Source organism: Anopheles coluzzii, chromosome 2 (assembly GCF_943734685.1).
Source record: "Anopheles coluzzii chromosome 2, AcolN3, whole genome shotgun sequence".
Classification (NCBI taxonomy): domain Eukaryota; kingdom Metazoa; phylum Arthropoda; class Insecta; order Diptera; family Culicidae; genus Anopheles; species Anopheles coluzzii.
The window spans coordinates 77,645,738-77,669,367 of NC_064670.1; the positions used below are offsets into that span (position 1 = coordinate 77,645,738).

Sequence of the window (23,630 nt, forward strand, 5' to 3'; positions counted from 1 at the left end):
ACGCACCATGATATGCAAAAAGACAGTTTATCAGAAAACAGCTTTTGTGTCTTTCTCAATCAACAAAACGGGATACGTTTACTAAAACAAGTCCTTTTGCTTTACTTTTCACCCACTTCAATTACTTAGTTTAAATGTAACTTCTAGCGTCAAACAAATGCAAAATGTACAATTCATCAAGGTAATGCGAAAAGACCGTGCTGCCAGCTAGATCAACACATATTCTAGATAATCCCGCTCAAGGTGTATGAATATGCAAGGTGAAGTTATTCAGAGCAAATTCATATCCCGCTAAACAAATTCGAAGAGCCTGCAGGCTCGCATGAGGCCTCGTAATGCCCGTTAAACATTCCCCTAAGACCTAAGGCCCGTGTCTGTGCTCCATCGGATGCGATTTTATCGGAAGGCATGTCAAAATGTTATATGGGATTTGACAGATAACGTCGGACGTGCGATTTCGTCGTACGACGGAATCAAAAATTTTTAATTTCGTCGGACGCCGCATCCGATTTTATCTGTCAAACTAAATGTGTGGTGTTTTGTAGGAACAATCTCAACTTAATTTTTCATAATTGTTATATTATTAAAATCATTCAAATAATCGCAATATTATACGAAAAAGTGTATGACAGCACGTGCGATAAAATCGCATGCGATGGAGCACAGACACGGGCCTAAGGGCGGTAGCAACGCTCATCGGTTGCGATTTTCGCGGACGAGATTTATATGGGATTTGACAGATAACGTCGGACGTGCGATTTCGTCGTCCGACGATATCTGTCAAATCCCATATAAAAATTTGAAAGGCCGTCCGATAAAATCGCATGCGAAAAAGCGTTGCCACCGCCCTAAACGAATTAGAGCAGGCTGTGAGCTCGCATAAGGCCTCGCACTCCATCCAACTCCTTAATCACAGCACCATCGCATTAAAGCTTCTTGTAGGAGCAAATAGCTTTTTCGCACAAAAGTTTTGCAATTATAATTATAGCACCTTGCGAACAATTTTAACAGTGCAATTTATTGATAGCTACATATCTGATCTTTTTAGTGCAAATCAACAATTTTTTTGTGCGGTGCAATTACAAACAAAAACAACATAATTTATGCAGACGCGAAAAAAACTACTGATTTTATGTAATAATTATGGAACTCAACAAAAAGGTTCCAATAACATGAAAAAGCTTACTTTAGTGCAAGCAATTCAAATTACATTTTGCAAGCAATTCAAATTACATTACAAATAAACAAAACTTGCTTATGTGCTCTTGTGGAAGAATTACAAAATTAAAAATATATTGTAAGTGAAAGCGATGGAATTGACTAATAATTGCAAGCAATTTCAAGCGGGAAAAACTGTTTGAAACCCCCGCAATGTTTAGAAAGTACCAGCTAAACAAATTCGAGCAGTTCGCGGGCTCGCATAATTTATCGCGAAAATTACGCGAGGAAATTACGTTTGTAGTCCTCGTATTGACACGTCTAATCCTCGGTCGTATTAACATTTTATTAAAAAAAACACCGATTTTGTTTTACAAAATAACGCCGCACTATGTGTGTCTTCTGTTTTCGCCAAATATTAAAGCCAAATATTCCATCATCGCATGGAAGAAGGTCATACACACTTAAAAACGTAAATTTGGCGCTTTCAACACGGTTTATCACGCACACATCCACAATTTTTGTTTTTTCGAGCACGATTCGAGCCAATCATGGTTTAACATTTAGAACAAACGTCACTCGGGTAAGTGACCAGTGTCACTTACCCAAGTCTACCCAAGTAGCCTTAAGAAACTCTATTTGATTATTAACAGTTTTAACGCCTTTAAAAATCAAATAGAGTTTCTTAAGAGAATATGACATTTTTCAGCGATACAGCATAACGACGCATTATGTTACCTTATTTTATTCTGGCCAATATAACACAAAAATTTCAATTTTCAAATTTTATCTATACCAGTTCCATTTTTCAATACTCGGAAGAATTTTTTTTTATTCTTATCCATGTAATGATGCGTATTTATTTTCACAACAAAATATGTGTTTGTTTAACAGTACGTAAAATATGTTTTTCTTTAATTCCTCAACTCGAATTTACGGAGATAATAAAACAAATATTTCAAAATAAAAAAATAATATTTAACATTTTTAAATATTATATGCATTGAGTTTGGTTATGAAGAGTATGAAGGGTATGTAATATTTGCTAATGATATAAATCTTCATAATTTTTTTTGGAAAATTCCGGACATTCTGCCGGAATGTCATGATCGATCGGTCAAAGAAAGGAAAGTGTTCATGACAGTGGCGGATTAGGGGAATCGGGGACGAGTTGAGGCCCCTGTAAATGGTAACTGATGACTGGGAGGAGGGGGTACTGCTTAACAGCTGTTGGGAGATTGAACAGTATACTTAAATAGCCAGTGGTGATGGGGGGGGGGGGGGGGGGGAAGGGGATGGTCATGGAATCGCTACGATCATCTTTCCGGGGGCTTTTGTCGCTAATACTCTGTCCACTTGTAGACATACGGCATACTACAGACTAGAGCTCTTCGGCGACCGCCTAGTCCGCCTACCGGTAGATCCGCCGCTGGTTCATGACGGTGTTTTTTTACTGTACAGTGCATCCTTCCCCCTGCCTGCTGCGTGTGCATCGGGTAGGAGACAGAGGCAGGAGGCAGGTGTGGCAGTATGCAATAGTGATGGGTAACCGGAATCGCACCCACGGCTCGGAATCGCTTCCGAGCATTGCTACTCCGGTTCCGATTACGAATAATTCAAACCGTCGATTCCCAACGGCAGCTGGAGCCGTCGGAGCCAACGGAGCCATCCCCATCCCCCTCCCCCCCCCCATCACCACTGGCTATTTAAGTATACTGTTCAATCTCCCAACAGCTGTTAAGCAGTACCCCCTCCTCCCAGTCATCAGTTACCATTTACAGGGGCCTCAACTCGTCCCCGATTCCCCTAATCCGCCACTGTCATGAACACTTTCCTTTCTTTGACCGATCGATCATGACATTCCGGCAGAATGTCCGGAATTTTCCAAAAAAAATTATGAAGATTTATATCATTAGCAAATATTACATACCCTTCATACTCTTCATAACCAAACTCAATGCATATAATATTTAAAAATGTTAAATATTATTTTTTTATTTTGAAATATTTGTTTTATTATCTCCGTAAATTCGAGTTGAGGAATTAAAGAAAAACATATTTTACGTACTGTTAAACAAACACATATTTTGTTGTGAAAATAAATACGCATCATTACATGGATAAGAATAAAAAAAAATTCTTCCGAGTATTGAAAAATGGAACTGGTATAGATAAAATTTGAAAATTGAAATTTGTGTGTTATATTGGCCAGAATAAAATAAGGTAACATAATACGTCGTTATGCTGTATCGCTGAAAAATGTCATATTCTCTTAAGAAACTCTATTTGATTTTTAAAGGCGTTAAAACTGTTAATAATCAAATAGAGTTTCTTAAGGCTACTTGGGTAGACTTGGGTAAGTGACACTGGTCACTTACCCGAGTGACGTTTGTTCTAAATGTTAAACCATGATTGGCTCGAATCGTGCTCGAAAAAACAAAAATTGTGGATGTGTGCGTGATAAACCGTGTTGAAAGCGCCAAATTTACGTTTTTAAGTGTGTATGACCTTCTTCCATGCGATGATGGAATATTTGGCTTTAATATTTGGCGAAAACAGAAGACACACATAGTGCGGCGTTATTTTGTAAAACAAAATCGGTGTTTTTTTTAATAAAATGTTAATACGACCGAGGATTAGACGTGTCAATACGAGGACTACAAACGTAATTTCCTCGCGTAATTTTCGCGATAAATTATGCGAGCCCGCGAACTGCTCGAATTTGTTTAGCTGGTACTTTCTAAACATTGCGGGGGTTTCAAACAGTTTTTCCCGCTTGAAATTGCTTGCAATTATTAGTCAATTCCATCGCTTTCACTTACAATATATTTTTAATTTTGTAATTCTTCCACAAGAGCACATAAGCAAGTTTTGTTTATTTGTAATGTAATTTGAATTGCTTGCAAAATGTAATTTGAATTGCTTGCACTAAAGTAAGCTTTTTCATGTTATTGGAACCTTTTTGTTGAGTTCCATAATTATTACATAAAATCAGTAGTTTTTTTCGCGTCTGCATAAATTATGTTGTTTTTGTTTGTAATTGCACCGCACAAAAAAATTGTTGATTTGCACTAAAAAGATCAGATATGTAGCTATCAATAAATTGCACTGTTAAAATTGTTCGCAAGGTGCTATAATTATAATTGCAAAACTTTTGTGCGAAAAAGCTATTTGCTCCTACAAGAAGCTTTAATGCGATGGTGCTGTGATTAAGGAGTTGGATGGAGTGCGAGGCCTTATGCGAGCTCACAGCCTGCTCTAATTCGTTTAGGGCGGTGGCAACGCTTTTTCGCATGCGATTTTATCGGACGGCCTTTCAAATTTTTATATGGGATTTGACAGATATCGTCGGACGACGAAATCGCACGTCCGACGTTATCTGTCAAATCCCATATAAATCTCGTCCGCGAAAATCGCAACCGATGAGCGTTGCTACCGCCCTTAGGCCCGTGTCTGTGCTCCATCGCATGCGATTTTATCGCACGTGCTGTCATACACTTTTTCGTATAATATTGCGATTATTTGAATGATTTTAATAATATAACAATTATGAAAAATTAAGTTGAGATTGTTCCTACAAAACACCACACATTTAGTTTGACAGATAAAATCGGATGCGGCGTCCGACGAAATTAAAAATTTTTGATTCCGTCGTACGACGAAATCGCACGTCCGACGTTATCTGTCAAATCCCATATAACATTTTGACATGCCTTCCGATAAAATCGCATCCGATGGAGCACAGACACGGGCCTTAGGTCTTAGGGGAATGTTTAACGGGCATTACGAGGCCTCATGCGAGCCTGCAGGCTCTTCGAATTTGTTTAGCGGGATATGAATTTGCTCTGAATAACTTCACCTTGTCATATTCATACACCTTGAGCGGGATTATCTAGAATATGTGTTGATCTAGCTGGCAGCACGGTCTTTTCGCATTACCTTGATGAATTGTACATTTTGCCATTTGTTTGACGCTAGAAGTTACATTTAACTAAGTAATTGAAGTGGGTGAAAAGTAAAGCAAAAGGACTTGTTTTAGTAAACGTATCCCGTTTTGTTGATTGAGAAAGACACAAAAGCTGTTTTCTGATAAACTGTCTTTTTGCATATCATGGTGCGTTTTTGAGTGAGAATGGCGAAGCGACGCTTTTTTTCGTGAAGTGGTAAGAATTAGGAAATCACAACAGGTAAATTTTCTACCAACTGTTTGGTCAATTACGTTTTTAGTTTTTAATCATGCTGAAAGTATATCAATATCGCTACAGTTACTCAGTGCATGTAAAATAGATGTTGGATCATTGTTTGTTCCATTAATGTAAGTAAAAGACCAGAGTGTACTTTGTTTCGTATACAGCATGTAACGCAAAATGCAAGATGCGGTTTATGAAATCTGACAATGCCTCAAGGAAAATATCGAATGGAAATGAATTCGTTTGTTGATGTAAATTTGAATATCGTTGAAACAAGTAAAGAAAAATGCCTCTTCTTCTGCAATTGTATTATTTAACCATTGATTTATTTGTTAAAACCATCAACTGAAACAAAATAACTGAAACTCAGAGGTGCGTTCGCGAAAAAGTGTGGCGTTCGTTTTAAGCTGTCTTATGAATACATTAACCGCGTCGCTTCATTAGTATATCATAAGTTATCATATTTATGTCCGATATTACGATACAATTCGTGGTGAAAAATGTTCTGCAAACCATCCTTCGAAGGTACCTTGTGAGGGTGTCAAAATGGCACTGTTAATTTGTATGTGATATTTTTAATGCATTACCGCATTGTACTTTCCCAACGGTCACCAGCACTCAGAGATCCCTTGAATAAGCGCTTGAATAAGAACCCACCGGTCACCAGCACTCAGAGATCCGCTGAGATTGAAGCTGACTTAGAAGCTGAGTTGGCGAAATCCAAGATAGCAAAGCCGAAGGCTTTTGTATGGGAGCCATCGCGCTCATCAAGGCTCACTTTTTCGCGCGCATAAAGCAAAATGTGCGCGAAGGCGAAAACCCCCGAAAGCGCTTCGTGTGGCCCTCTCTCGTGTTTCTAGTTTTACGGGGCGAGTACCGGCTTCGAACGACGAAATCCGTTCGAGGCTCATGAGCGCAAAACCTCGCGGATTTCTCCCCATACAAACGGGAACGTTCGACCCCGGCAGGTAGAACTCATTCTTTCACGCGCTTCCCGTCCGGCAAAATGAGTGTATTTTTTGAGTTATTTGAGTGACGCTGTCGAAATACAGGCTGGTTTTATTGAATCCGATCGTAGCAGGAACGTACGGCACTCACATGAAATTCTAGGGATGGCTACACATTTCTTGAGCCCGGTCATACAACGCCGCGGTGAATAACTGTAGCAACCATCTAGTACTTTAGGAAAATCAGTGTCGGGACGTACGCCGCCGCTACGAACGGATTCAATAATACCAGCCACGGTCCCGTCCGGCAAAATGAGTGTATTTTTTGAGTGATTTGAGTACCGTCCCCCGTTAGCAGTTACTCTTAGAGGAATGAGTTACACCCTCGCGCGAGCCCTCCCCCTCCCCACCCGTAACGCACGGTGCGCTCTGCAGTTCTCAATGTGTTGTGTTCTTTCCAATCATGCTACCAACACATCCAAAGATATTTGTTTCTTTCGTTTCTCGTTTTCTTTCATGCATTGCCACGATCGCAAATACGCACTTATTCTAACAACAAACACAAACACGGTCATTTTTGGTTACATTAAACACTTTATTGAAACATAAATTACACTTTCACAACACATTTAGAATCCTTCATACTCACGAATGGCGTCATACTGCAAAGTACCGGGTCGAGCCAGGCTGCGGGAAACTTGTCGACAATCTGCGTTGCCTCTGTTCAGCAAATTCTTACCTGTCGATGCACGCACTGCATGTGCGTCTGTACACACTGTTCACTTCACACTTTATCAAAACACACCGGCGCACGAGACTTTGAACGAAATGCGCATCAACGCACAAACACTGCGCGCGGGACTTAGAACGAAACGCGCACAACCATCTCCGACAAAGCGTCGCGCTGTACTGGTGGTTTTGTACGCGTAGGAGGGGGGACATACGGAGCGAAGGTTCGATGCTGTAGTGTAAGCGAGACAACACGATGTGACGAGCAGCTCCAAGTTGAGCTCGCTGAAAGAAGACACACACACACATTCACAGACGGCTCGTCAAAGCACGGTATTTGTATTGGTGTTAGTGAAGCGCGCGTGTAAAACAGAATGCGAACTCTCATCGCAGCGCGTTTCTCCGTGCTTCCTCAAGCTTCCTCATACAGTATCGGACAGAAAGATAGGGCATTGGTTTTTTAACGCACCGTGCACCCGTTGGGCCAAGTTTATGTGTGGTTTGTATGTGTTTGTGTGTGTGTGTATGTGTGTGTATGTGTGTTTGTGTGTGTGTATGTGAGTGTGCATGTGTGTGTGTGTGTGTGGATGTATGTTTGAATGTGTATTGATGTGTGTGTTTGTTTCACAAGTAGGTCGTTTCGGATAGATTTGTAAGTAGTTTTTTTGTGTTTTGGGTTAGGTTTTTGGTGTGATAAGCAGGACCACCGCCCTCGCGATCAGTGTGTTTTCGATATATTAACAATGTTACGGTCTTCTTTCGCCGTGGTCTTCTGAGGACGTCCGGTTGACTTGCGCGTTTCGGTTGTCCAAGCGCGTTTCAGTTGTCTAAGCACGTTTCGGTTGTCCGAAGCGCGTTTGCCACAAAAGTGCGCGATCGTTCCATTACGAACTCGATCCTTTTGCGCTTAATGCCAGCAGCAGCCATTCGCTTTTACATATGGCGCTGATGATCAGTACAACGTTTACCTCGACCCATTGTTACTAACATTGCTTGCTTGGACCGTCAAGAACGCGCTGGTTAAAAACTTGGACACGACTGATCCCGTGCTCTGCCTGCGTTCTACTTCTATACGCGATGAATTACATCGTTTTGGAGCAGCGAAAACATCGCATGGATAAAAACTATCAACGAGTACGCGAGTAAGCGTCTTCCCTTCAAAATCGAGAAAAGAATACTGCCGCGCTCATGAAACAAAACGCCCATTGAAAAGAATAAATGCGCGCTAGCTCAATGCACGCACTAAGTTTACCATTCGCACACAACGTGCAACGCAGAGATGCACGAAGGCCTTTCAATGGCGTGCACTGGAGAAACACCTGTGAGGGAATGCCGAGTTCATTGCTATTGTGCGCGTGTCCATTTCGCACCGGTGTCGCATTCACATTCATGAAACAGCACACTTGCGTTTTCGTCCGAGGAACAAGCGCTGCTGTCGATGCAAACTTTAGTTTTTATCCAAGTGTAAACGCACAATGTTTCACATGATAACACACATAATAAGAATAATTTCAACGCAATATGACATCATGGCAAGCTATGTTTTTCAGACACAAACCCGCGCACTTGCAAATACACATTAAAAAGCACACTCTCTTTCTACTACTACACACACACACACATGCACACACACACACACATACACACACACACACACTCACACACACACATACACACACACACACACACACACATACACACATACACACACACAAACAAAAGTAACGTGGTAAAACAAGTGCACGGTGCATTGAAAAAAAGGGTCCTATCTTAATGTCCGATACTGTACCCCTCGGCCTAAATCACTCAAAATTTGGGGTCTCATTGTTTGCGTGGGTCCCTCTCAACAATCTCAGAGAGAGTTTGTATGGAAACCGCTTATGCTTATTCTCTGCTTATTCTCTGCTGCTTGGTATAACCAGAACTCGGAGAATAAGCATAAAATGAACCGGCACTCAGTGACGTCATGGATTGGATCGAATCCTGTCCGGAGAATGATTGTTCCAAATCGTTCAAGCCATCACCACACCCGCTGTCAAAATTAAATTAAAACGAAACTCTTTTGTTTACTTTTTATTAAAAGATAGCCGCGTCGCTTTTCGTGCGCTTATAAAACCCAGTTTTTGTGTAGATTTCAGTGTACAAGCTTGATTTCCTTGCTACCTATCCGTGTTACCTGTAAGTATGGAGATAAATATTAAAAATAAGACATTTTAAAGACATGCAAAACTCATATACTTACTTTTTACAGCTGTGATTGTGGGTGGTTGTTGTGTGCAATTCGATCGGGAGTTGCTAATTGTTGTTCACCTGTAAAACCTGTAAGTTGGATGAAATCAAATTGTATGTTTTTCAACTATTACTTTACATTGAAACTAAATGAAAAACTAAAAATAACATAATTGCAGGTTACCATGAGCGGTTCGAATGTGGGAGCTACTAGCTGTGGAGCACACCCTAAAATGAAACAATCATCGAAATTAAACACAAGCACACCTTACCTCAGCGTCGGCATCGTGCGTGAAGGCTAGAAATTTCATCCGGTTTTATTCCATGCTCCAAGCATTTTTTTTCGCTTCCACCACAACTAAATCATACTTCCTTGGTTGATTTTATGTTTATTCTACAAAACAAAACGTTTTTAATGATAAATATCATATAATTTGCATAAAATACTTACAAAATCACGGCACACGCGAACACTTGTTGTTTACATTATAGCTTCACTCTCATTTGACATGTCAAAAATTTGCAAGCCCCAAAGCGTGGATCAAAAAGAGGGGTGGGAGGGGAAAGAAGGTGATGAGATCGAAGCGGCACGAAATGGCCGTTGCAAAAACCGCATGCTCAGAACGCTAAGTCCCAGAAGAAGGAGATCGAGCTACGAATGTGACAGAGAGGGCATGAGAAAATGAGAGAATTTGAGTGCCATTGTTGGGAGGGGTGTCTCTTCGACTAATGAGTTACCCACTCACGCGAGCCCTCCTCCACCCCACCCGCAACGCACGGTGCGCTCTGCAGCACGGTGTGTTTGTGTTCTTTCGAGCCATGCTACCAACACATCAAAAGCTTGTTGTTTTTCGCTTTCTTTCATGCATTTATTCTAAAACTAAACACAAACACGGTCATTTTTTATTTCATTAAACACTTTATTGGAACATAAAGTACACACTAAAGTACACATTTAGAATCCTTCATACTCACGAATGCCGTCATACTGCAAAGTACCGGGTCGATCCAGGCTGCGGGAAACTTGTCGACAATCTGCGTTGCCTCTGTTCAGCAAATTCTTACCTGTCGATCCACGCACTGCATGTGCGTCTGTGCACACTGTTTATTCACTGCACGCTTTACCAAAACACACCGGCGCACGAGACTTAGACGAAATGCGCACCAACGCACAAACACAGCGCGCTGGACTTAGAACAAAACACGCATTTGTATTGGTGTTAGTGAAGCGCGCGTGTAAAACAGAATGCGAACTCTCATCCCAGCGCGTTTCTCCTTGCTTCCTCAAGCTTCCTCATACCCCTCGGCCTGAATCACTCAAAATTTGGGGTCTCATTGTTTGCGTGGTTCTTACAGGCTCTCAATGGTACGTTATTTTAAAACTGAGCGCCAAGTGAGCGCCTTCTGACAACCGCGGCGAACGGATCTCGTCGTTCGAAGCCCATACCCAACGGGACAAAAGTAGAAAGCTTGGAGCAAAATAATCGTTTGTCTCCCTCTATCCTCTATACCGCGCTTGCTTGCACTCATGCGCGAGCGCAAGAGTATATTCTCCCAGAACTGAGTATTCGCAGTTCAACCCGTGCAGTGAGAATGTATGTGTTAATGTGTAGCGAAATTTGTCTCTGTATCTCATTCCCCCACCCCCAAAAAACCACATTCACTCTCCGCGCACTCTTAAAATTTTGGCGCGCACGCTACGTACAACACATTACAAAAGGTCGTTTTAACCGCGCGCACTGATCAAATTCGCGATGGTTCAATCGGAACGCCGACGCTCCAAGTCAGAGATTTGGTCTGAAGAAAAAAGTTTTTCTGATCAAATCTACAACACACACGCGACGACACACATCGTCACATCGACCGCCGTCGATGGAAGTGAGTGATGTTCTCAAAGTGGGTTTATTATACAGGTGGGCTTATCCCGAACAAATTGACAGCCGTACTGTAGAAAAATGAAAACGAAATGACAGGAGGGGATTCGATCATTTGTTGATGTATGCGTGTGAATTCCAATGGCTATTTTGGATGATGTGTCGTAGTGTGGGTGAAAAACTACGTATCACAATCGAATCCCCTCCTGTCATTCGTTCGTCCAATATGGCCTTCCCGCCAAACCTATAAGCCCACCTAGTCCCTATACCCACTTTGGATGTTCTAAAAATAGATCTGTGGGGCGATTGAGAAGAGGGGAAGGGGCGTAGAACAAGAACGTAAGCGTGAGTGAGTCCGTCGCGTGCGTGTGTGTGGTGTTCACGCGAGAACTCATTTTTTGCCTTTTCCTGGAACCCAGATGTTCTACATTCTTCTGATTTTAAGCAACAAAAGTAGAACGGGAAGTAGAAGGCTACTTCATTTCTACTTTCCTTACTACTTTCGAGCGTGTTGACTCGCTTGGGTAATCGTTCCGTTATTCTCTCTCGCATGTCATCACTCTCTCCCAATTTTTCGGATTGAAATGAGAATTCACTCTCTTGATTTGGCTGCAGCAGTCTAGCTGCTTCACACTCTTTCCGACAGACAAAGAGAACGAAATTTTTAGACGAGGGGTAGGTAAAAACACGCGGTGGGGGTCCGGCCCAAGCTCGGATCCGAAGTCCGCCCTACTAGCAATGAGAATGAAAAAGTGTGTGACTTTCAGGCGAGGGGCATGTAGAAGCATGGGGAGACGGTTGGAAATTCGTGGAATTGCTCGGAGGCGCGAGCGTGTTTTGGTTTCTACACAGTTTTTGCACTCACACAATTACACATGTGTGAATGTGTGCGTTCACTTTCAGCCTGCGCGCTCAGTTTGGTTTTCTCGCAGCGGCATGCGGGTATCGGTGTCTCGCTCGCACTAGTGCAGCGAGTGTTCCTCTGTGCGCTCCCCTTCTTGCCACCACACGAAATCGTCAGTTCAGCTCAAGCGTTCACCGTGAAAGGCTGCGCGCGTGTTAGCCTAAGTCCCGGGCGATCGAAGTTTCGCTAAGTGTTGAAGTGTTGTGCACATTGAAATGAAGCTGCGCTTTTCTTTCACCATTTATCTTAAATGTGTGATATGCGCTGCTTTATTTCAATGTTTATTTTTGCTGTATCGAACATCAACAACGGGATCCACGCAGTTTGACGACTCTTTGAAATACGACGATTTTTTATATTAAGAATTTGTGTGATTTTGTGGCAAGATTGTGTGAAGCTATGTGTGAAAATGCCCCTTTATTTGCAATAAAAGTGATAAAATATAAACCAAGTTTGATGTGTTCAAGTTTTTGTTTTGATTCGGGTGTACCAAGACCGAATGAAGGAAAGCGCACAGCGCGCTACGAAAGAAACGAGCGGGAGGGGGTGTCAGTCCAGCGCAGCGCAATTCGCTGGAATCAAGTGGGAGGGGGTACCGGTTCAGCGCTGCGCAAGCCGAAAGAACCGTCTCCCCATGCTTCTACATGCCCCTCGCCTGAAAGTTGCAGTTTTTCATTCTCATTGCTAGTAGGGATGTGTCCTCACATACTTACATACACACACACGGTGGTTGGAAACCTGGCGCCGCTGTTTCCAATTATGTCTTTTCTTCTTCCCTCAGGAAAGCAGTTTTTGCAGTTTGCAGTTTTGCCTTTGCAGCAGGAGCGAAGGCAGTTTTTGGACATGAGCGGGTTGAAACTGGGAGAAAAAAGCTTCGGTTGCTACTTGGGTTCTCTCTTGCCACACGAAGAGAATTCTCCTGCACACTTCGTGTGTTTGATTCGACCCATCCCTGTTGAACACAAGTCATTTTCTTCCATCACACTCATCAGGGTGTTTGCTCTTTTCCATCCAAGCCAAAGAGCGACTTCAGTGTGCTCTGAACCGTGGACGTGAGAGTGTGTGTTTGTGTGCTGCGTGAACTGCGTAAAACACTTTCCCGTACTGCACCATCCGCGGTGTTCTTTTTGCTTTATCGGAGGACGAATTGTTATCATCTAATTGTTTCGATAAGTGTCCTTATCTAAGTGTCTAGTGGTATGTGACATTTATTCTAATTAAAACATTGCACTTTACAAGTTTCAGATGTGTGCTGTTACCGCTAGCTGTTCTCCAAACCTCTTCAAATTGCGACACTGTGTGTGTGTACAGGCGTTCAAGGTTCAATTGATCCTCGAGCACAAAGGTAAGTTTGTCACATCTTTAAATCAAGTGTAAATTTTGGTGTAAAGAAGGCAGTTTTTGGTCATGAGGGGGTTGAAACTGGGAGAAAAAAGCTTCGGTTGCTACTTGGGATGTCTCAGCACCCGAAATAACCCGAAGCCGAAGCAAAACCTGCTACTGATGCTCCTGATTTACTCTCGTCCATCTCGCTGTATGTTCCCTCTCGTTCTCTTCGTCCACGTGATCCTCTGTCAATTGAAACACGTCATACTCTTTATACTTTCAATGACTCTCTTCTGTCCTGTTTCAGGTTATTTAACCACTTTTACTATCTCTTTGATTTCGACTCCTCTCTTAACTCTTTCCGTAACCGTATTTTTTCTTCTAATTCCCTTTAATTATTCTCCTTAGTTTTCTATTACTCTCTTTTTTTTGTTTTTGTTAAGTTTATGATAGTCTCTACGCTCTACTCTTGTTTTTTTTCTTTTCTTTTTTGCTAGGTCAAGACTAGGTTAGTTAGGCTTAGTTTTTCATGAATTATTTTGTTTATTTGTTAGTATTAAATTAGTTTTAAGTCTATTATATTTAGCCTTGATGGCGGATATTGTATTAAATAAATGAAATGAAATGAAATGAAATGAAAACCGATCGAGGGGCGGGGGGCTGTTCGTATTTTTCTCGCAGTAGATTTTTTTCTCTCCCTAGGGAACAACCAACACACTCTCTCGTTCCGCAAACGTTGTATAGAGAGCCCGCTCTATCAGGTTGGCAGAACGAGAAAGCGTGCTGGTTTTGTCCCCTAGGTATTCTCTCAATCTGTTTTAAGAGAGCAGATCACAAAAAAATCTCTCAATAAGAGTTTTTGGTGATCTCGTGCTCTTTCGATCTGAAATAAAATCACACACATACAAGTATACCTTACACGTGCTTTTATTGTTAACAGCACAAGCGGGATTAGTATTGATTAGGAATAATGAGCTGTTATTAGTATTGATAGCTAAACTGTATTACTACATAAATATTAGTGAGTTAGTATTGGTACAAGCAAGCAGCATTTGTATCCAAGCAGTTCAATTACAAACTTATTTTGTGTGATGCAGTTGCAAAGTCAAAATGCAAAGTATCTTGAATGAAAATCCACCACCGTTAATATTTATTAATAGGGTTTATCAAAACGGCAAGTCAGTGATAAACCGTCTAACGATCTAACGCTGTACAACACGTCCCGGCCACCCTCGACGTCTTTCAACGTATTGGAAGCAGGATCGAAAAAGCCGCGAACGAAAAAGGAGGCCCATGATGTTACTGAGCCGCCTCCCTTGGCCTATTTTGGCGATGTTTCACAGAAATCTGTTGTGCAAAAGCGTGCTTGACATGCTTGACGTGCCCAGCGTTGTCGCCCGTGAGCCATCTGTGTTGGCCTTTATTGACAGTGGAACACCACAATCTGTTAAAAACTGCACGGTGGTACCGGTGCCCAGCATTAACGTCCGTGAACCATCTTCGTTAACAATTGATGTAGCTGAAAATCGGCAGAGAGATGTGGAAAAACATACCACGGAGACAGTTTCTAGCGTTTTCGTCCGTGAGGCTCCTCCGCTAGCCTTTTTAGATGGTGTTTCTATAACAGCTGCTGTGGAAAGCAACCGCACGGAGATTGCACCCAGCGTTGCTGAACGTCAACCATCTCCATTGGCCACTGTCGAAATATCCTCGATTGATCCGTGTATTGAGGCCATACAGGATTCTCATCCGGTTGAAGCACCGCTCCAGCTACCGTCAGCAACATCCTCAATAGAGTTGCACCACAGAACCGGTGCTCCTAGTGGATGTGCGGAAGAAAGAGTAATTTGTAGTTAATGCTGCACACAGCTGGACACATTGTCAAATCAATTACAAGAGCAAAACAAGCATTTGTATAAGTTAACGAAAGCTATTATCCAGAAGAATGTTTTGAATAGCTCTTTTACCTGTCCAAATTGCCCGGCGAGTACTTCAAATTGTTTTACAATAGATGAAGTTGATGAAACACCTACACCGGCTGAAATAGAAAACATAGAAGCTTTAGACAATTTTGAAAGTATGTTGAGCGACAAAAATGTATTTATCGCTACTGCTAGAAGAATATCGAATTGTCTTACTTCGAATACTCCAGACAATCGAATGCACGAAGCAGTGTTTAAGCTGTTTAGCGCCCCCTTGCTTTGCAAGTGCAGTTGGCTGGGCGGAGGAGCAAATGGTCCGAAGATTCCTATGTACCGGTGCAAACATGTCCATCACCTTCTAATGGCCGTTGGTCGAACTACAAATGAAACTGTAACGTTGAAAAGGCCTCAATTATTTTTAAAATCAAAATTGCGCAATTCCAAGAGCCGCCTTGCTTGCAAGAATATGCGAAAGAGTGTTGTTTGTAAACGAAATAAAAAGAATAATTAAATTACCTTCATAGTTATTCACTGCACTTCCTTCAGTCCACCTGAGTGATAATCGATGTTCAATGTTGTCTTTGCTGTTCTTTACTTTTTTCCTTCGCTTTGTCTTCTTTGACAAGGACGCGAAGAGAAACGAGTTCACCGCTCCAAGAAGCATGCTTTGGAAGAGCAAAACATGCGGGAACTCGAGCAAACCAGAGAGGCGTACGGACCAACACGAAAGTTTTACCAAGCGATAGCAGGTCACCGAAACAACGTTGTACCTAAGGTAACCTGCTGTCGCAACAAGGATGGAGATCTGGTTAGTAACCAGCCAGAGGTCCTCTCGCGGTGGGCTCAGTACTTTGATGAATTACTCAACGCTTAGTTAAACGACCAGCTAGCAGCGCCTCTAGCAGATATTGTCATGCTACTGCCACCTAGCATAGAAGAAACACGAAAGGCTATCCGTCGGCTGAAAAATAACAAGGCACCCGGAACCGACGGAATTGCAGCCGAACTGATCAAGAATGGAGGTGCACGACTAGAAAACGAGATTCATCAAATTGTTACTGAGGTGTGGGATAGCGAATCGATGCCTTGTGATTGGAATCTCGGCATCATCTACCCCGTATACAAGAAGGTTGGACAGGTTGGACTGCAACAACTACAGGGGTATTACGGTGTTGAATACCGCCTATAAAATATTCTCCTTGATCCTTCAGGATCGGCTTGTCCCGCACGTCGAAGAGATAGTAGGAAACTATCAAAGAGGATTCCGAAACGGAAAATCAACCACTGATCAGATCTTCACCATGCGGCAGATCTTGGAGAAGATGGCTGAATACAGAAACGACACATACCATCTCTTCATAGACTTCAAAGCCGCATACGATAGCATAGCCAGGGTAAAACTGTACGACGCCATGAGCTCATTTGGAATCCCGGCCAAACTGATAAGGCTAGTTAGGATGACTATGACCAACGTCACATGCCAGGTGAGGGTGGATGGAAAACTCTCAGGACCTTTTGCTACCACCAAGGGTCTGCGCCAGGGGGACGGGCTTGTCTGTCTCCTATTCAACTTGGCGCTAGAGAGGGCCATCCGCGACTCGAGGGTGGAGACTACGGGAACCATCTTCTATAAGTCGAGCAGGCGGCAGAGAACCTCGGATTGCAGATAAACGAGGCAAAGACCAAACTGATGGTGGCAACATCAGCGGACCTACCAATAAATAATCCGAATCTACGTAGGCGTGATGTACAGATAGGTGAACGCACTTTTGAAGTCGTCCCAGAATTCACCTATCTTGGGTCAAAGGTCAGCAACGACAACAGTATGGAAGTTGAGTTGTGCGCAAGGATGCTGGCAGCCAACCGGTCATTCTACAGCCTGAAAAAGCAGTTCACCTCAAAGAACCTGTCGCGACGGACGCAGCTGGGACTATATAGTACCTATATAGTACCAGTACTCACATACGCCTCTGAGACATGGACACTGTCCAAATCTGACGAAGCCCTCTTAGCCGCGTTCGAGAGGAAGATGCTCAGAAGGATACTTGGCCCCGCATGTGTGGAAGGACAATGGAGGAGCCGATATAATGACGAGCTATACGAGATGTACGGCGACCTCACTGTCGTACAGCGTATTAAGCTCGCCAGGCTCCGGTGGGCTGGCCATGTTGTACGCATGGAAACGGACGACCCAGCCCGTTAAGTCCTTTTAGGCCGTCCACAAGGACAGAGGAGGCGTGGTAGGCCCAAATTGAGGTGGCAAGATGGCGTGGAGGCGTCCGCCATTAAGGCCGGGATAACGGACTGGCAGACGAAGGCGCGAGACCGTGACCGGTTTCGGACACTCCTGAGGCAGGCCAAGACCGCAAAGCGGTTATAGCGCCGGATAAGTAAGTAAGTAAGTTGTCTTCTTTGCGGCATCATCGCTTTTGAGCAGCTCTTGAATTAAAATGAAAATAAACATTAATTGAAAAAAAATGGGAATTTCACTAACATTGTGTCCATCATTGACTTTGCACTAGACTAAATAATGAAAAACAATTACCATAAAACGGTGCACTAATGCAGTGCGTAAAACTAATGCATATAATGTTTTCTTACCTTGATGAGTTCGCGTGTCGCAACGATGCGAAGGTCCTGCTTGTGTGGTTCCACCAAATAGTATACCATCTTGTTGTAGAATTGATATACAGGCGGTCCCCGAGATACACGGTTAATGGGGACCGAAAACGGCCGCAAAATACCGCGTATCTCGAATTTCCGCGTAAGTCAAATCTCGTGATTTCCAGCTAAAATATCACTAATTTTCGTGTAATTTTGCAAGTAAGGGGAGGTTTTAGTCACTTTATGAATTATTTGATATTATTCTGACTGAATATAACTGTTTTAAACCTTTTTAAATAGTTTTTAACATTCGATCAAAACGGAAATTATTTGGCAATTTGCAATTGATGTGTCAAATCAGTACAATTTGCTCAAAGAATTGTCAAATTTAGAAAACCGCGTATCTCCGAATCCGCGTATAAGAGGTACCGTGTATCTCGGGGACCGCCTGTACATAGTTTAGTGTGTCTGGCGGTAGCATTGTGCCTGTGCATTTTGTGTTCTGTAAATTTCAAATAATAACGTTAGAAATGGTAACAATCATATCTTACCAATTAACTTACCTTTTTGTCAAGTGTTTGCCTTGCCTGTTTGCTAACGTCGTTTGCGGATGTGATGTTCAAAAAAGTTTTTATAATCTACATTGCTATTTTTACTATTGTTATGTCGATTAACACGGTTCAACGCAGAAGTTGATGTTGGGTACATTGTAATATAACTGAGGCTTTGTCATGTTACATATCCTGGCCTCAGGGCAGTTAGCCATTTAAGTTATATGCACATTATATGAAATGCAATTGGTTATATTTTGTGCTCAAATTGCACAATATATACTTCCTATGAAAAAGCTTTATCATCAGCCATCCGTGTTTAGTAATCAACTTTACATAACTAAATGCTCTCTAGTTTGATCTACGCAAGATAATTCCTAAGTTTTGTGTGTATTGTTTAATATTTTATGTTATATATGTTATACCAATTGAGTAAGGTTAAAACCTTACTTCGACGAAACTATGGTTCTTTGTCATGGCTAAGCAAAAATGAACGAATTTAGATCCTTTTCACTGGCAACCAACTATGGTACTAGAGGTATACAAATAGTTCAATATATCAAATCTAAATTCACACTACAATGCACAATGGGCAGTTTAGAACAAATTTCGGGATAAAATTATTTTTGTTAAAATTGTTTGTTAGTTGTTAGAAATTGTTAGTTTTTATCGTTTGTAGTAATGAGTTATGATAGTAAATAGCATTTTATATGTAGTTCGCATCCATACCACCAGGTGGCGCTACATAAAATAGTGGTTTAAGGAATCTTTGCTTGGTTTTATTAATTTTGCGTGTTTTTTTCTTGTATTTGTTGTTTCTAATAGTATAAACCATATTAAAATATACTGTAATGTTTTATAATATATGAACAAAACATAATAATTTTGAATAAGATAATATTTTCTGCTTTGTATACGACAATTGTAGCTAATTCTCATCACTTTTACTCACGGGTAGTACAAATATTAAAAATTTACATACACAACTTAGGTGGATGCTATTACAAGCTCCTGACGTCTAGTTCACATTGCTAAAGACATGAATAAACGCATTAAAAAAAAAAAATAGATATAGCAGGTACATTGAAATAAAGTACTTCCCAAATTCGTAATGAAAAGCAGCACATATTGCTAGTCTTTGAATATTCATCCAATACTTTTCCAAGTCCTGTACTGCTTTCAGAAGGGGTAATAAAACTAAAAATTCTATGTTCTTGGTTTTACAACTTTCCGAAAAAATCAGAGTTCAACGATAGCTACAAACAAAGTATTTACTTCATTTGTAAAGCTAAACTCTGTCTTTGTTTTAGTGCGTGTAGCTACTGATATTGAACTGGTTAACGAATCAGAGGAATACAGCTCATCATACAAAATGTCCTTCTGGATGCATTTTCTTTCTTGCAAAATATTCTTTGTAGCATACTCCCCTCTATCCTTATATTTAGTTTGTCATGACTTGGGAGTTTCTTCTCCAAAAACGCCAATAGATGCTGGTGCATTCATAATATTTTCCTGTTATGCGTATAATTTTAGAATTATTTTCCTTACATCCTTTAATCTACAATCTGGCGTAGGACCAAAAGGTATTTGGTTCTGATTTGATTCATTATATTTAATAATAAAGTTAGGTTAGAATATAAATTTACATATTAGATAAGTACATGTGCTGAAACTCAGATACACAGCTTCGTAATGGAAATTAAAGGTGATCAAAATCACGTAGAATACACTTTTGTAGAATACACTAAACACGCTACACTAGGCTCCTATGGAGCCGCCTAGTTACGCATGTGTCTGTTTTTAGAAAAAGTTGATGTGAAAAAATTTCAATAAAATTCGCGTTCGCAAACTTTCGCAGAATATTTCTTCATAGATTGATAGTATATATATTATACTATTATGTGACATATATGAGACAACGCCACTTTACGCCACTTGCATAATGGCATCAAGTCAAAAGTTAAAATAATGAAACTTTTTAGGAAGTTTCTTCAGTTATTATCGTTTATTTTTGCATAAAATTTACTGAACTCAAAATCTTTAAGGTTTTTATAAAGCTTACTAAATATCATTTTTAAAATGTCTCAACTTATCACAATCGATGCATATTTGAAAAAGTTACAAAGGTCCAAAGTTTTCCAAAAAGTGAAAAAGTTTTCTGCGTTTTTTTTTAACAAATCTCGACTTTGAAAGGTCTTTTCTAGAGAACCAGAAAAGATAAAGAGCTCATATTTGGTATTTTTCTTAGTTTAACCCTTAGTATTAAAACCTATTATTGGAATTGCGCTATTACAAAGCTGATTTTTTGAATTTCTTCCCGGCAAATGCCCATTGTGCAATGGTATCGTTAAGACTACTACTACTACTAAAAAGTTCTAAGTAAGCTTAAATGTAAACGTAAAATTACATCTTAAACCTTCTTACTCAACCTAAAGAAAGGAAAATTCAAACTAAACTTTAACTAACCTATAAAAAATTCAAGATAATTCAAAAAAAAAGAAAATAAAATCTATGTGCCATGTCAGCCGCATGCACCATTGCCTGCCCTTTATATAACAGGCCAACAGAAAAAAAAAAAACAATTTATATCTGATTGTGTTAAAAAAACACACACACAAAACCCCAACCCGCTTTGTTCCATTAATCACGGGGAAAGAGGAACTGGCCTGGAGGAGGCCTGATACGGATACGCAGTGTCCAGCACGGCAAACATGTCCTAACATTGCCCGTAGTGCTGTTAAAAGGTCCCCCCTTAATGTTAGCTTTGTCCACCTTCCCGTCCATGTCACAGGGCACGAATTATCCGGAGTTTCGGTGGAAGTTTACCTGTAACAAGAGGAAAAATTAGACCAACTACTTTATGCAATTTCATGAATTTTTTACTTACCATGTGCAACCACACGTCGTCTTCGGGGGTGTCGAGGAGGCAAATTGTTTCTATTGAAGGGAGGAAATTAATCAGGAATAAAGGTGTGGAGAAGAGGAAAAAAGGATATGGCGGAAGGAGTTGTTGAGTTTGGCGAAGGATCAATGGGAGGAAGATTAAGAGGACGAGTGGGTTGCTTCACTGCAACCATTTTGCATCTGATTGCAGTCCATGGAACCTCCACCACCATAGCCGGCGCGTTTTCCATCGTTTGGTAAACGTGGATCTCAGCAGAAGACATTGGTGCAATAACACCGCCTTCTGCTGAGATCTCGTAAAGCGCGGCCATGGTTAAAAACCGGATCCCAACGACGGTGATATCGTGCGAGCGTGATGTTTTCGCATTCAAAAATTTTACTATGCCATTGTCCTTGGTCAAAAACCATTGGTCTTTAAATTTTGGCAGTAAGACAAAATTGGCGGTCACATGAAGACCGACACCATTTGCCTTCAACATCGGATACTGTGGAACTGGCGGGGTAGCAACCAGATCAAGGCTCATTAGATCGCTTGATCTGTTTGCAATTTACTCCACACATTTCGTGCCCGCTCGAACCCAGCGTGGAAAATTTTGCAAAAAATGTTCTGTTGCGTAGGCCGAAAAATCGTCGAGCGCTCCAAATTTCTCAACATCTTTATAAATGTGAACGAGAAGGTGGACGTTGCTTGTTAAATATTTTCCACCGTAGACCTGGCCGAATTTCTTCACAAATATGCGAAGAATCTCGAGCACAGAGCCACAAGTGCTGGTGAAATTTTGTCGAAAAAATTGTCACTGCACTTAAGTAGAGCAGGAAGTGACCATAGGCGACTGGATCAACCAGGTCCTTCAGAACCACAACTGATGCATAATGTAGATAGCGACGCCACTCAGTAGCTTTCCAAAAGGCGTGATATCTGAGAGGCCGAAATGATCGATGGATCTCAGTAGGAAGCTTCGTCTGCATTAAAAATTTAGTCGCAGCTTCCATTTAGAGAGGTGTCCACTTTTTATTACGGGGAAATTTGACGAACATAAATCCCCGTTGCATAAAACGTGTACACCCCTCGTCACACAGGTGTTCACGCTCCGACTTGGGAGCGTTATCGACTAAATCAAAATTGTCTAATTCTTCTAAAGGTGTACGCCACTCCTGATATGAATATGACTCTACCACGAAACCCTTCGTCCGTACGAAGGGGAGCATCGACGGAATCAAAAAAAAATTTTTTCCCTCTTCACACCACTCCCCATGGCAAGTGTACTTTAAACAACTGTCGTATCCGTTGTGGTTCGTCGTTGCTGAAAATAAAATATATATTGTATTTAGCTAAAAGGTTTACGATAATGTTATTTATTTCGTTTCCTAAAATGAACGCTCGATCCGGTGTATCAGCGATAAAATTGCGTACCCAAAAATGCAACGATTTATCGCCGATGGTTAAGCCTCCTAGCTGAATGATGTTAAAATCACTAGCGGCCGCAAAAATTCTTCCACACTTACCGGCTTTGTATGGCCACTATATGTGGCCATCAACATGAGTGGAAGCTTAGGCAAGTCTACCGCTTTCACCAGAATAGGCCAGACCTGGGTCGGCCCACCCTTATGTAGCGTTAGCCCGTCGACCGATACGTCTAGCTTGAAAGGATCGTCTCGGGGTTCGATGTTTCTATAAATAATAATATAAAGAATTTTTTGTAGCAATTGAAACATAACTTAAAACATAATATACTTACTGAAAATACTTGGTCAGGACTGGCGATAATCCTCCGTACCAAAAGCCACCTCCCCCGATTTTATAAATGCTGCCAGCAGCACGGGGAGGTGTTCGCACCAAAGTCCGGCTATCTTTTGGAAGAGTGGCATCTACCTTCTTCCGTAGGATCGCCAGTAGCATATTGACCACCGAACGAGGGAGCTGACTAGTGATGTGCTGTATGGAGCGCACCCACGGCTCCGATCCGACTCCGACTATTGTCAGTTCGGTTCCGACTCCGGCAAAATGGAACCACTAGATCCGCCCGGAGTCGGAGTCGTTCGGAGTCGTCCGGAGTTGACCGGAGTCGTCCGGAGTCGACGACTCCGAACGCCTCCGAATGACTCCGAACGACTCCGACTCCGAACGACTCCGGACGACTCCGGACGACTCCGAACGACTCCGAACGACTCCGAACGACTCCGAACGACTCCGAACGACTCCGACTCCGAACGACTCCGGAGGACTCCGGACGACTCCGAACGACTCCGAACGACTCCGGATGACTCAGGATGACTCCGACTCCGGGCGAC

The 23,630-nt window shown here is 41.7% G+C and overlaps 1 long non-coding RNA gene across 1 annotated transcript; it reads left to right on the plus strand.

The window, feature by feature from the left end:
* Positions 1-9,104: 9,104 nt before the first annotated feature.
* On the plus strand, positions 9,105-9,544 carry LOC125906654 (uncharacterized). Its single transcript, XR_007452024.1, has 3 exons — positions 9,105-9,202; positions 9,276-9,345; positions 9,433-9,544. It is a non-coding gene; the product is annotated as an uncharacterized LOC125906654 (long non-coding RNA).
* Positions 9,545-23,630: the final 14,086 nt, after the last annotated feature.